At 39.8% G+C, this 13,082-nt stretch overlaps 1 pseudogene across 1 annotated transcript; it reads left to right on the forward strand.

The window, feature by feature from the left end:
• Positions 1 to 2,302: 2,302 nt before the first annotated feature.
• On the forward strand, positions 2,303 to 2,798 carry LOC309372357 (general transcription factor IIH subunit 5 pseudogene; annotated as a pseudogene). The gene has a single exon. The product of its transcript is annotated as a general transcription factor IIH subunit 5 pseudogene (transcript).
• Positions 2,799 to 13,082: the final 10,284 nt, after the last annotated feature.

The raw sequence follows: 13,082 nt of genomic DNA on the forward strand, positions 1-13,082 counted from the left end.
ACTGTTGTGGGTCACAGATGAATGGCTCTTTCATTTTGTACTCGTACTTACACCACCCACCTTTTGTCTTTGAGAAAAACCACATTTATATGCCAGTATTGTACTCTTTTATTTTCAAAAGACAAAGTTCCATCTGAGTTTAATAGGATGTCTCATTACCACATCCTGGTTCGTTGCTCATCATGCACTCTGAAATGAGCCTTTGTTCGCCTTTGCATCTTTGTGCATCCTTTATTTTTATTTTTTTAAAAAGTTGCTAATGTGCATATCAAGAGGAGGCCAGCAGAGGGGGTGCACATCTTCATGTCCTCCTCTGCATTCATGTTGCAATTAGTTTAATAAGACTAAGAGCCTTTAAAAAAAATAAAAAATTCTTAACTGCCTCTATTGCTTTTCCTTCTTTTCAGACGAATTTCAAACCTTATGCTGGAGGCCAGCACTGCTGTCACTCATGCCGTTTTGTACGTTCTCTTCTTTGCCTGTGGCAACTCAGACTAGGTTGGCCAATTGCTAGAAAGAGAGGGAGAGGGAAAGCAGCACCCCAAAAGAGGACACATACTCACAAAAGATTTGCAGATGCTAATATAATTGTATACAGTGGTACCTGGGTTCTCAAACTTAATCCGTTCTGGAAGTCTGTTCCAAAACCAAAGCATTCCAAAACCAAGGTGCGCTTTCCCATAGAAAGTACAGTGGTACCTCGGGTTACAGATGCTTCAGGTTACAGACGCTTCAGGTTACAGACCCCATTAACCCAGAAATAGTACCTCGGATTAAAACCTTTGCTTCAGGATGAGAACAGAAATTGTGTTGCAGTGGCACTGCGGCAGCAGGAGGCCCCATTAGCTAAAGTGGCAGTTCAGGTTAAGAACAGTTTCAGGTTAATAACGGACCTCCAGAACGAATTAGGTTCTTAACCCAAGGTATCACTGTAATGCAAAATGGATTAATCTGTTCCAGACCTTTAAAAACTCTCATGCTAGCTCTGTTCTAGCTCTAATCTGCCACAAGTTTTATAGAGTAGTGCCTATTTTCCATTTCTAGTTAGATGGGAGCAACATGGGTTTTCATTTTTATCAATTCTTGCTTAGTCCTGTTTGCTTTTTAGAAGAAGAAAAATGGAAGATAATAATACCAATATTGCCATTCTTATGTATTTATAATTTTATATTTACAGTGCCGGTTCTTGTGCTTGGGATTCTGCAGTTGTGGGACCCAGTTCTAAGAAAACATTTATTGCCTGTTTGAAAGGAAGGAGTACCCAATTCAGAGGTGAGCTACCCCCACCCTATTACTGTAATGCAGGAAATCTTAGTCTTAGATTTTTTGTGTGTAGCCCTCAGATTACACTCTAATGTGTAGAACACTCATGCTCAGTTCTTTGAGTACAAGGCAGCCAAAAAAGAACCCAAGAGTAGCTTAATTTATCATTAGGGACCAAATCATTCCAAGTCCAGAGAAATTTGAATAATAGGAAATGTGGTTCTTGATCATACATAATCTAGAACCTAGAAAACTATGTTCTCCTGTACTGCATGTGCTCAATATCTCTAGAAACTGTATGTGAAACAAGGAAAGTTGTGTGTGTTTACCGGTAAGTGTCTGAGCCAGTAAAAAAGCACAGACATTGTAAAGACAAATGAGACCACCTCAGTTTTTCTATTTCTAGAAGTTTATAACTTCTTTTAATAAAAGCCGGTAGTATGTATGTATGTATGTATGTATGTATGTATGTGTTTGTTTGTTGAATCTGCCATGTGATCAGCAAACATTATTACAGTGGTACCTCGGGTTACATAGGCTTCAGGTAACATACGCTTCAGGTTACAGACTCCGCTAACCCAGAAATATTACCTCGGGTTAAGAACTTTGCTTCAGGATGAGAACAGAAATCGTGCTCCGGCAGTGCAGCGGCAGCAGGAGGCCCCATTAGCTAAAGTGGTGCTTCAGGTTAAGAACAGTTTCAGGTTAAGAACGAACCTCCGGAATGAATTTAGTACTTAACCCTAGGTACCACTGTACAGTATTATTTTTGGTTAAAAGATGTATACTCCTTTAGCATCTTCCATAGGAATGCAATTTTTAAAAGAATGTCAGCTAATTGAAGTGTACAGTATATCCCACCTGCCAGATTGGACTGACAAAAGCTTATTATAATATAAAATATCTACCCGTACAGTAATATCACCTAATTTGGGGTGGAACACAGCTGCTGCTTGACACTCCCATGTCAGTCAACAGCAGTTAATGGCAGCATGTGAAGGAAGAACTCATATGCTGAATGGATCTTTCAGCAGGCATTTCAAGAAGCATTAAGCAAGGAGAATTGCAGTGGTAAATTTTGGTTGGTTAATCAGTGTGGAGAGAACCCATCCTGCTGTTACAGAAGTGCCCCAAGACCTTTAACAGCCTGTATTATCCTGCATCAGTGTTCATCTCATAGAAATATCAAAAGGCAATGTTGCTGGTCATATAAAACAAATCAGAAAATCTGTTGGGAAGATGGTGAGTGTTTTGAAAGGAATACTTATAGAATGTGACCCAGCCACGAAGCAGTTTATGCTGTACTTAGATGAGTCAAATACCCTAAGGGAGAAGTTCAGCATACAAGACTTTGTGTTAGCTGAGATGGTTTCCTTCCTGCAGGAGAGAATGGGAGAGTTAATGGACCAGACCTCTTTCCCTATTACACAAAAATAGAAAATGAGACTGAAATTGTCTCTGTCGAACTGCAATCAGTAATGTCTAAAAAAGAAAATCAAGTATTTTGAATCTGCCTTTCATAAACTTCTGATCCATCAAGACAAACAAAATCTAGCAGCTATCTGTGGTGGCTCACTAGGATGCAGTTAACCCGTCTTTTTTCAGTTGCAGGAAAAACAGGAGTTATCAAAAGGTACAGTATTTTTATTTTATTTTACAGTGGTACCTCAGGTTAAGAACTTAATTTGTTCTGGAGGTCCGTTCTTAACCTGAAACTGTTCTTAACCTGAGGTACCACTTTAGTTATGGGGGCTCCCACCGCTGTGTGGTTTCTGTTCTCATCTTGAAGTAAAGTTCTTAACCTGAGGTACTATTTCTGAGTTATCAGAGTCTGTAACCTGAAGCGTCTATAACCTGAAGCATCTGTAACCCGAGGTACCACTGTATTTGTTTAGTGATTTCTCTCCCACTCATGTAGTGCCAGTGGGCAGCTTACGAAAATTTTAAACCATGATGTAATAAAATTCAATAGCCCATCTTGTCCAACATCCTACTGTCATAGCAAGCGGCACCTGAGTTCAACAGTGCTCTCCCTTCTTGCAGTTCCAAGTAGCTGGTATTTAGAGGCCTTCTGCCTCCAGCAGTAGAGGTAGAACATAGCATTGTGGCTAGAAGTCATTGATAGCCTTATCTTCTATAAATTTGTTTAATCCTTTTTTATTTTATACCATAAAATTACAAAAGAAAATACATATACACAGTGGTACCTCGGGTTAAGTACTTAATTCCTTCCAGAGGTCCGTTCTTAACCTGAAACTGTTCTTAACCTGAAGCACCACTTTAGCTAATGGGGCCTCCCGCTGCCGCCGCGCCACCAGAGCACGATTTCTGTTCTCATCCTGAAGCAAAGTTCTTAACCCGAGGTACTATTTCTGGGTTAGCGGAGTCTGTAACCTGAAGTGTATGTAACCTGAAGCGTATGTAACCCGAGGTACCACTGTATATTAAATTAGGGCTGCCGTATTTTAAAAAGTGAAAATCTGGGTTGCCATACTTCCGGATTTTCACGGACATTTCAGCAATTTTCACCCAGACTCTGTTTCCGAGGGCCGAATCCTGGCTATGTCTGGGAAATTCAAGACACATGGCAGCCCTATGTTAAATACATCTAGGGAGAAATTCCACATCACGCTATTCTGATTGCTTCGTCGGTGCAAGCATTTCTGCTTGTCAGATGGAACAATCTTCCCCTGTCCTCCCCCATATGCTGCTCTGGAGGTTTTCCTGACCTCCCAGAGCTGATTTTGGGGGGTGGGCAGGAGGCACGTATGTGGAGGAGAGCGTGTGGATGCTCCATTGTGTTAGTGGGAATCATTGCGCTGGTTCCCACCGGCACAACTATTTAGTTGAATTTGGCTCATCAGATTGTATCCAATGCTAGTCCTACTCAGAAGAGACCATTGAAATTAATGTATATGACTGTTGTGATTTTCCTCTTAGTTCAATCCTTAAAATGGATAATCTCTGCTCATTTCTTTATTGCTATTAATGTGTAAGGTTCTGGGACCTACTTTTTATGATTGTAAGTTGCTTTGTTTTAATATTGTGTTCTAATGCTATAACATGCCATGGGACCTTAGGGTGAAGTGTGGATAATAAACAAACAATAACTTAGTTTCATTGGTTTTAAAGGAGTTTACTTTGAGTAAGACTAGCACCAAATACAACCCATAATCTAATCAGATAATATGAGATGTGCATAAATATACCACTCTCTACAATCATAGTTCTGATCTGTTCTTCATAGTTATTTATTGCTGCAGCATATCTGTTCAAATGTTCCACTTCCATTGTTCCTATCTGAATAAGCAAAGTAAACTGCAAACCATCCCCTGCATGATCTCAGTTTACTTTATTTCTTATCTTCTGTAATGTAACATGCATGTTACTTTCACACTGCTAATCATCACCCACGTTATATTTTCCATTGACTTTCTTGACTGTCTGGCTTTCTGCTCCCCCTCCACCCTCAGAAAGTTGTGCAACCAAAACAATAACAGCTGCCAATAAATTACAATACATATTAGTTCTACTTTCTGTTCAAATCCAAGCTCTTTAACATTAACTAATTCTACTTTTATTTCTATATAAGTCATCTTGCATCTTTTAAAAAATAAGCTACCATTACAAATGACTACTGCAGCATTGCAACACTAGGGTTTTCCTCAATGCTCACAGTTTCAATAAGCAAGCACCTTTAAAGTAGTTCTCACTCAGATTAATAATGCACTGGTGACACCTGCTTTCCAAATATATTTCCACATACTTCTTGGAAGATTTTTCTTGAGAGTCTGCATTACATTCAACAGTAATAATCTTACTGAAAAGAAAATTCCATGATTAATTTTAAATATTTTTCTATAACTTATCCCTACTGACTCTGCTGCTCTCTCTTTTAAAGACTGCTCCTCTTCTCAGTATTTGCTTGTTTGATTTCTGTAGTGTTCTTTCAGTCCAGTACGTAAAATGGATAATCTCTGTTCATTTTTTATTTCTATTAATTTTCCAAAAGTAAATTAAATTAGTTTTGATTAATGCTGTAGTCTTCTCAAGTTATACAGCTCCCAGTGATCAACAAATGTACTTCCCATCTCCTCCAACTTATAAGATTCCCATGGATATATTTTAGCTTCTCTTCCAATTTATTCCAATTAGGGCTGTGCCTTAGAGGTTCATAAACTGCTATCCGCTCCTTTATACTACACTATCCTGCTGCCAGGCAGGAGATTTGATTTATTCCAAACATGCAGATTTACTTTTACTATAACATTACTGTACAATTATATTTTCAGCTCTTTTTCTCTTGCCCAGGGTAAATAGTTCAGGGGCATTTTAATAGTCTGCTGTTCAAAAGATAATAGTGGTGTTAATTATCTTGTCTGATGCACTCTAGTAAGTCTAATAATTGAGCTGCATAGTAATATAACTATTAAGTTGCAGAAAAAACTAATTGACTCTGCTTATTTTAAAATTGTTTTTCTCCCCTTGAATCATTTGCCATTTTCCATTTTACAAAAATCCATAACCTTTTGCCATTTTCTCACCTTACATTCCTGGATTATCATTCACAAATGTGGAATAAAAGCAGAGGTCTGGAGATTATATGCATTTTCATTCAATAAATCTTTGCAAACCAATATAGCTTCCTTCCTTCTGTGCTTCTAGACCTTCCTGAATGTTATTAATCATGGGATTATAATGCATTCCTCCCAATTTATCTCATTCAGAAGAGACACCCAGATGTCTAATCAGTTGTGTTTTCCACTTGTCAGTAAACATTGTTTGTATCTCCTCTCAATTATATGGTGTGACAATTCCCAAAGGAAACACTCAGGGTGTGAAGTTCCACTGGTGCAACAGAATTTTTGTTTCCTTTCCTTCCACTGAGTGCCCCCCAAACTTTGCCCTGGAGGGGCCCCCACAACTGTCTGAAGGTGATTTTTTAAGATGTATGAGCATGTGGGTGTAGCTGGGACAAGAGCAACAGCAGCATATCTGTTATGCACATGGAAGTCCTGATGCACAAGCAGAGCTCCAGTGTTGAATACAGTCCAATGTTGGATACAGATACATGAGCAAGTAGAAGATATATGTGAAGAATGGAAACAAAAAAATTAGCAAGAAAATATCTTTTACACAACCATATTTAACTTATAGTAGTGGGAAAATATTGCACAGAGTCCAGAGCTTAAAACTGTAGCTTTATTTACTGTGGCAAATGCACACATATATTATTTTTTGAAAACCTTATGATTATCTTACCTGCTTCAGTGCTTTTTTCCACCTATTTCATTCTGCTTTGTGAGGAACTGAGAAAGTATGGCAAGATCATGTAATGAGCCCTGGCTACATAAGCCTACTTAATTATCAAGTAATATTATGCAACTTCTGAACTGGTTTTTTTCCCTTATCAGTACACAAATGTGTGGCTTGCCATAACAGCTCCGATGCTTGAAGATCTTGGCAGCCTGCTCATTCTCTTAGTCACATCTTCCTGCAAATAGTACTATTATTTGCCTGGGAAAAAACCATATGTTCTTGTAATACATGTTGTGATAAGTCGGCTGTTCCCCACTCCCAGATTATTCAGCTTGGGTTTAAAAGCACCCTTCAAACCGTTCTTCACAAAAGACAACATTAAGAACTTTTAAATGGTATCACAAGATGTAATCAAATGATGATCAGCTGGCTTTTGTGGAAGTAAGACTACTTCTTTACTAGCTATTTTTTTCTAGATTGGATATAATTTATTCTTTGTTATCACAAAGATTTCAGGCACTGTGTCACTGCCAAACTACTATGTTCTAGGGTTTTCTATGTTACTGCTTAAGTCCTGTGATAGTTTTTCTTGAGTATATGCACTTGTAGCATTAGCCTGTCCTGTGTGAATCAGCAAAGATCTCTTGATGCACCTGAGATGATGAGTGGTCTGTGATGCAGTTTATGATGTGGTTGCTGACGCATTGCTTTGCCTAGGCTTCCCATTTTATTTTTCCTAGTACAGCAGAAGCAGACCAATACATTCAGGGCTATCAGTGGCTACTAGACATGATTGCTTTGTTCTGCCTTCACTGTCAGAGGCAGTATGCCTCTGAATACCCATTGCTCGGAACCACAAGTGAGGAGTGTGCTGTTGCACTCAGGTCTTGCTTTCAGGCTTCCCAGAGACATCTGGTTTGTCCCTGTAAGAACAAGATTGGGCTAGATGAGCCTTTGGGTTAATTAGGTCCAGCCCTACTATTAGACAGACTGGTCACCTCAGTCAGCTGATTTTGGTTGTCATGGAAAGGCAGCAAAATGTAATGTATTTGTTTGTTGTATTTTAAAACAAAATTCCATAGAAGGAAAGGTGTGCTTTCTGTCTCAGGTGCCAAAATAACTTGAATAGCCTTGTGTACTGTGTACAATTTTAAATTAAAAGCCTATACCAGTTATTCCCCGCCAACCCAGAATGGGAAATTAGTTAAACATGGACTATAATAAAAATATTTCCAAATGTTCTTTTACTAACTGGTATAGGCTTTTTATTTTAAATTATATTTTGCATTTTTATGGTTATGTTCTTTGGTTAATTAATGTGTTGTACTGAGAAATATTAACCGCTGATCATTTAGAACTTTGAAATGGTATTTTTAAAAATAGTAGTGTTGTGTTTTGATGATATATATAGTAAGCTGCTTTACAAGAACAATGTGCCCAAAAAATGCAGACTGGAAATCCATTTAATAAATCTGTTCCCAGTTGTTTGTGGTGAATTAGCACTAAAGGCCCCTGAAGTTGAAAGGACCCAAGACAGAACCAAGGATATATGGCTCTAACATTCAAACTGGAGTTGTGCAGGAGAACTTGTTTTGGAATGGACCAACCCCGTAGTTGGCATGGGTGGGAGGGCTTGAATTGTTAGGTATCTATAGAGATCTGTCTGAAGCAAGCCAAAAGAACAAGAGATTATCAGTGCACATTCTTGTGTTTCTTCCTAGAACATAGAAAATGGAGCATTTCATTTCTGATGGGCCAGCCTATCTTTATAACCTTAAAATACTGCCAAGGTTGTATAACTTGCATTGTAGAAAAGCTGGAAAACATTACAGAGGCAACACTGCTGAGGAATAAAAGAAAACATCACAGGTTATTGCTGTCCCAGTCCAGATCTAGAAATCGTCTGTTGCCTGTCTTGAACTCTTCGTAGTCTCTCTTATCTGTGGAAATACTTTGGACGTCTTTTTATCTGAGCCAGATGGTCTCAGAATAGTTTCCTATCATCATTCCTTTGCTCTTTTTTATTTCAATCCAAACAATTTCTTCTCTGCTTGCCAAACTATATATTGTATGACATTCTTTCTTCAGACACACTGTGTCTCAGTCTTGGCATGCTTCCACCTGCCCTGTTGTGTCTTTCGCTTCTATAAACTTTCTGTTTCAGAATTGTGTTATCCCATCTGTTTTTACTTCAGTTCTGTTCTCTGTTAATCCTATTACATAATATATTGATTAGTCACAAAACAGAAAAAGATGAATTCCATGGATTCCAGTAGAAAAGAATATGAGATGATCTGGACTATATTTTCTGTCCTTTTCTCCATAAAATTCTAAAGAATTAATTAGTTTGCAGCTTAGGGTCTTTATATCCCAGGCCTTTATATCCCAAACGGCCATGCTTTTCACAACCACCTCATTTTATCCTGGGGATAGACCCAGGATCACTAACTAAAGTTTATGCATGAGCAGATATTTTAACCTGAGTCTCTCTGGTCCTAGCCCAACAAACCAGTCACTACAGTATGCAGACTTTCACCAGGTAGGCACACACATTTTGTTCTAATTAATTTTGTCTTATAATGTTGTCTTATTCAGTGCTATTTTTCTAGAAAAAGAGTTGCTAGAACTCACCACAAACACCTCCCTTGGTGTCTTAGAATGGCAATGGCGAGTTCTGGCTGATGAAAACCCTGGTCTTATTATAATTTTGTCTTTATTGTATTCATTAAAATTAGGCATATAATCTGCCTTGTAGCTCTGTATTACATGTGTGTTGAATCCAAAAACTGTGTTTTAAAAGAACAATATGGTCCACTTTCCGTTACTTAGAAACAAATAATTTAGTTTCCTTTAGTCTTACTGTGTGAATGATTAGTTGTTATCATTTAGTATTTATTTATTTATTTATTTAAAATAAAATATTTTAAAATATTTAGTTTTTTAAAAATATTTTTATTAGTTTTTAATATGAAACACTTTTACTTTATAATATATGCTGGACAATTTATTCATGCCACATCAAAAATATTGTCTTACTTCTCCTTTGTTTTTATTATTAAGTTTACTCTTCTTTACACAACTGAATTGTGGTCATCATTGTTGGTGGGATCTAATGCAGCTTTTTAGAATGCTATGACTGCCCAGTCCTGACCAAACTTTGGTATTCATTCACCAGCTAACCCACTCAAAGCCTTCTCCTCCTGGAGGAAGTTGCTAAGCAAGTCATTGTTGTTGCTGCTAATGCCTTTCTGAACTATGTGGTAATCTGGCACAGCACCAAGACGAACACTGTAGCTTTGGCTAATAATTATTATCTAGAGAGAACGTGGGAATTTGTGTGTGCCTTTCTTGGTCTTCGTGACACAAATCTGCGGTGCCTCTGTTTCGTATCCAGTACCTTTATTCTGTACACCTGATATGTGCAAGCTGCTGGGACTTTCTCCTGCCTGTGTTGATGGTACCAATAGACAATGTGGGGATTTGGAGAAAGTGTGTACTAGGTAAAGGTAAAGGTACCCCTGCCCGTACGGGCCAGTCGTGTCCGACTCTAGGGTTGTGCGCCCATCTCACTTAAGAGGCCGGGGGCCAGCGCTGTCCGGAGACACTTCCAGGTCACATGGCCAGTGTGACGAAGCTGCTCTGGCGAGCCAGCACCAGCGCAGCACACGGAAATGCCGTTTACCTTCCTGCTATAAAGCGGTACCTATTTATCTACTTGCACCTGGAGGTGCTTTCAAACTGCTAGGTGGGCAGGAGCTGGGACCGAAAGACGGGAGCTCACCCCGCCGCGGGGATTCGAACCGCCGACCATGCAATCAGCAAGCCCTAGGCGCTGAGACCCACAGTGCCATCCGCGTTCCTAGTACCTAGTATGTACTAGTACACATATAATACTAATTTTGTTTTGCTTGTCATTCAACCCAAGTCCTACAGTGTTGCTGGTTTTTTAGGGGGACTTTTTGGTAGCATCCAGGTTGGAATGGGTATAAAAAGACATGTGGCATCTTTTAAATGATGTGGGGCTTAGAAAATAATAATTTTACATCCCACGAATTTTAGAAAATGAGTCAAACAAGTTTAAACCTCTCCCAATTGAAATCAGTAGGACTTAAGGGAGTTTAACTGTGTGACTTTGATAATATCTTTCAGTACACTCAAAGTAACTCTATGTCCTTGCTGCACAATACATCAACCAAAAACATAGCACGGGCAAAACATAGGCAACTTCACACAGCATCTAAAAGCTAATTGTAATTCATACTCGGTATGTGCCGAGAGATTTTCTTTCAAGCCTTCTTTCTGTCCCACATTATTCTCTTCCCTTTGTTTGTAGCAAAAAGAGAGGTATGGCTGCACATGTCAATCAAATTCAGTTTATAATAATACTCTCAAGGAACAGCCTGATTTCTTAAAATGGTCAAAGTCCTGCAATTCTAACAGTTGTTTATGATTATTGGACTATTGCGGCTCTCTAGGAACACAACACATAAGGAGATCCCCGCTCCATCAGGTCAAGGTTCCATCTAGTCTAGCACTCTCTTCTCACAGTTGGCCAACCAGAGGCTCATAGGAAGCCTGCAAACCGGACCTGAGTGCAGACAGCACTCTCCTCACCTGAGATTCCTAGCAATTGGTATTCGGAAGCATACTGCCTCCGACAGTGGAAGCAAAGCATAGCCATCAAGGCTGGTAGCCGTTCCTTTTGTCTTCTCTGGTTGCACAGTCAAAAACCAGCCTGCATTTACTGTATAGTAGATATTGCTGATGAACAGCTTGTTATTATTAACGTTTCTATACCACCCTTCATCCAAGAATCACAGGGCAGTTTACAGTATAAAAACACAATAATACATTCCATAGCAATAAACAAAAAAATACCCCCTCCCCATATTTGACTTAGAAGCTGCTCTCATGATCAGAGAAGTACTGTATTCACAAAGAGGGCATGAAAAGGGCATTAGAGAGTGGCACAACGTATAGGTGTTTCTGTATTGATGCCAGCAGCCTTGAAGCAAAGGTGGGGGATTTTGAGATCCTGGCAATAAAAAAAAACTCCCACACATTTTTATGTCCTTGTGTTCATTTCCCAGCTTTGCGTGATCACTGAACTCAGAGTAGCATACCTGTGGTTCCTATGAGGTTATCTCTCCAAGTACTGACCAGTAGACCTGTTGAGTTCAATTAGCTGGTGGCTTCATGTGCCTTCAGGCCACATCCTCGATAACCATAGACATTATGGGCATACATACCCGGTAACATTCCTCAGATGAAAGTAGGGACATTTCTCACTCCTCCAACTCCTCCTCGACCCCCATATTTTTGTGTTCCCTCCTTCAGCGGAGCATTTCCTATCAGAAGAAGTACAAGTGCCACTGCCACTACCACCAGCGAGGCACAGCAAACATGCCCTCCACTGTCTTGAGGAAACCCCTTAATCCCAATTTTATTTTATTTTATTATTTGGTAGGTATACAAAAAGAAAAACACACGCCAATACAGTGGTACCTCGGGTTAAAAACTTAATTCGTTCTGGAGGTCCGTTCTTAACCTGAAACTGTTCTTAACCTGAAGCACCACTTTAGCTAATGGGGTCTCCCGCTGCCACCGCACGATTTCTGTTCTCATCCTGAGGTAAAGTTCTTAACCCGAGGTACTATTTCTGGGTTAGCGGAGTCTGTAACCTGAAGCATCTGTAACCCGAGGTACCACTGTAAATGAATCTTAGAAAGGGGCAGGATTAGACACGGACACAGAAAGTGTTTTTAATATTAAAAAAAAGAGATTCCTCCTTTCTTTCTGCCTCTCAGAGCTGGCATCTCACTTGGGGCTGGGCCTTGGCGGTAGCGGCTGCAACCTTACCTCCTCCTTTCCCGCTCTCCAGCAGCTTCTATGAGCTGTCCAAGGGAGGAGGCTGGCAGCGGGGGTCATGGAGAGACAACAGGATGCTGCCTCGCAGCCACTGCTACCGCCATCGTTGCCGTTTAGGACAAGCGCTGGCTCATTCTCCTCCCTGAGCTTGGCAGCAGTGGCACTGGCGGGGGAAACAGGGACATTCCAGGATCTAATCAGAAGCCAGGATGGCTTTCGTAATTCCGGGACTGTCCCTGGAAAATCAGGACACTTGGAGGGTATGTGGCATATCAGAAACCGAATGGAGCAAATTAAACTCTTTTCTTAAGCAAAACTTGTTTGGGGATTAGGGAAGTGAGCCAATTAGCAACAGGCACAGCCAAAGTCTTCTTGTAACTTGCAAAAAAGAAAAGAAAAACAAAAGAAAATCTCTCCAAAACTGAACTGTATTATTGCTTTCCATTATTAAACTCCAGGGGTGGGGTTGGTTTCACAAGTTCAAAGTAGAAGCTGGCTGTGCCTGATGTTATTTGGTCTGTTTCACCAAAAATACCCTCCTCTGATTAGGGAATCAGGGCAGATTTGAAGAATGGTTGGACATGTATCACTGGGAAACATTAAATCTAGCCCCTGCATTCTATATGCTGTAACTGTCTTCACCCTTGTGTTACCTGATGCATACTGAATCTAAGTATATATTCACAGTGCAA

This window comes from Podarcis melisellensis (assembly GCF_964234715.1).
Source record: "Podarcis melisellensis genome assembly, chromosome: 6".
NCBI lineage: Eukaryota > Metazoa > Chordata > Lepidosauria > Squamata > Lacertidae > Podarcis > Podarcis melisellensis.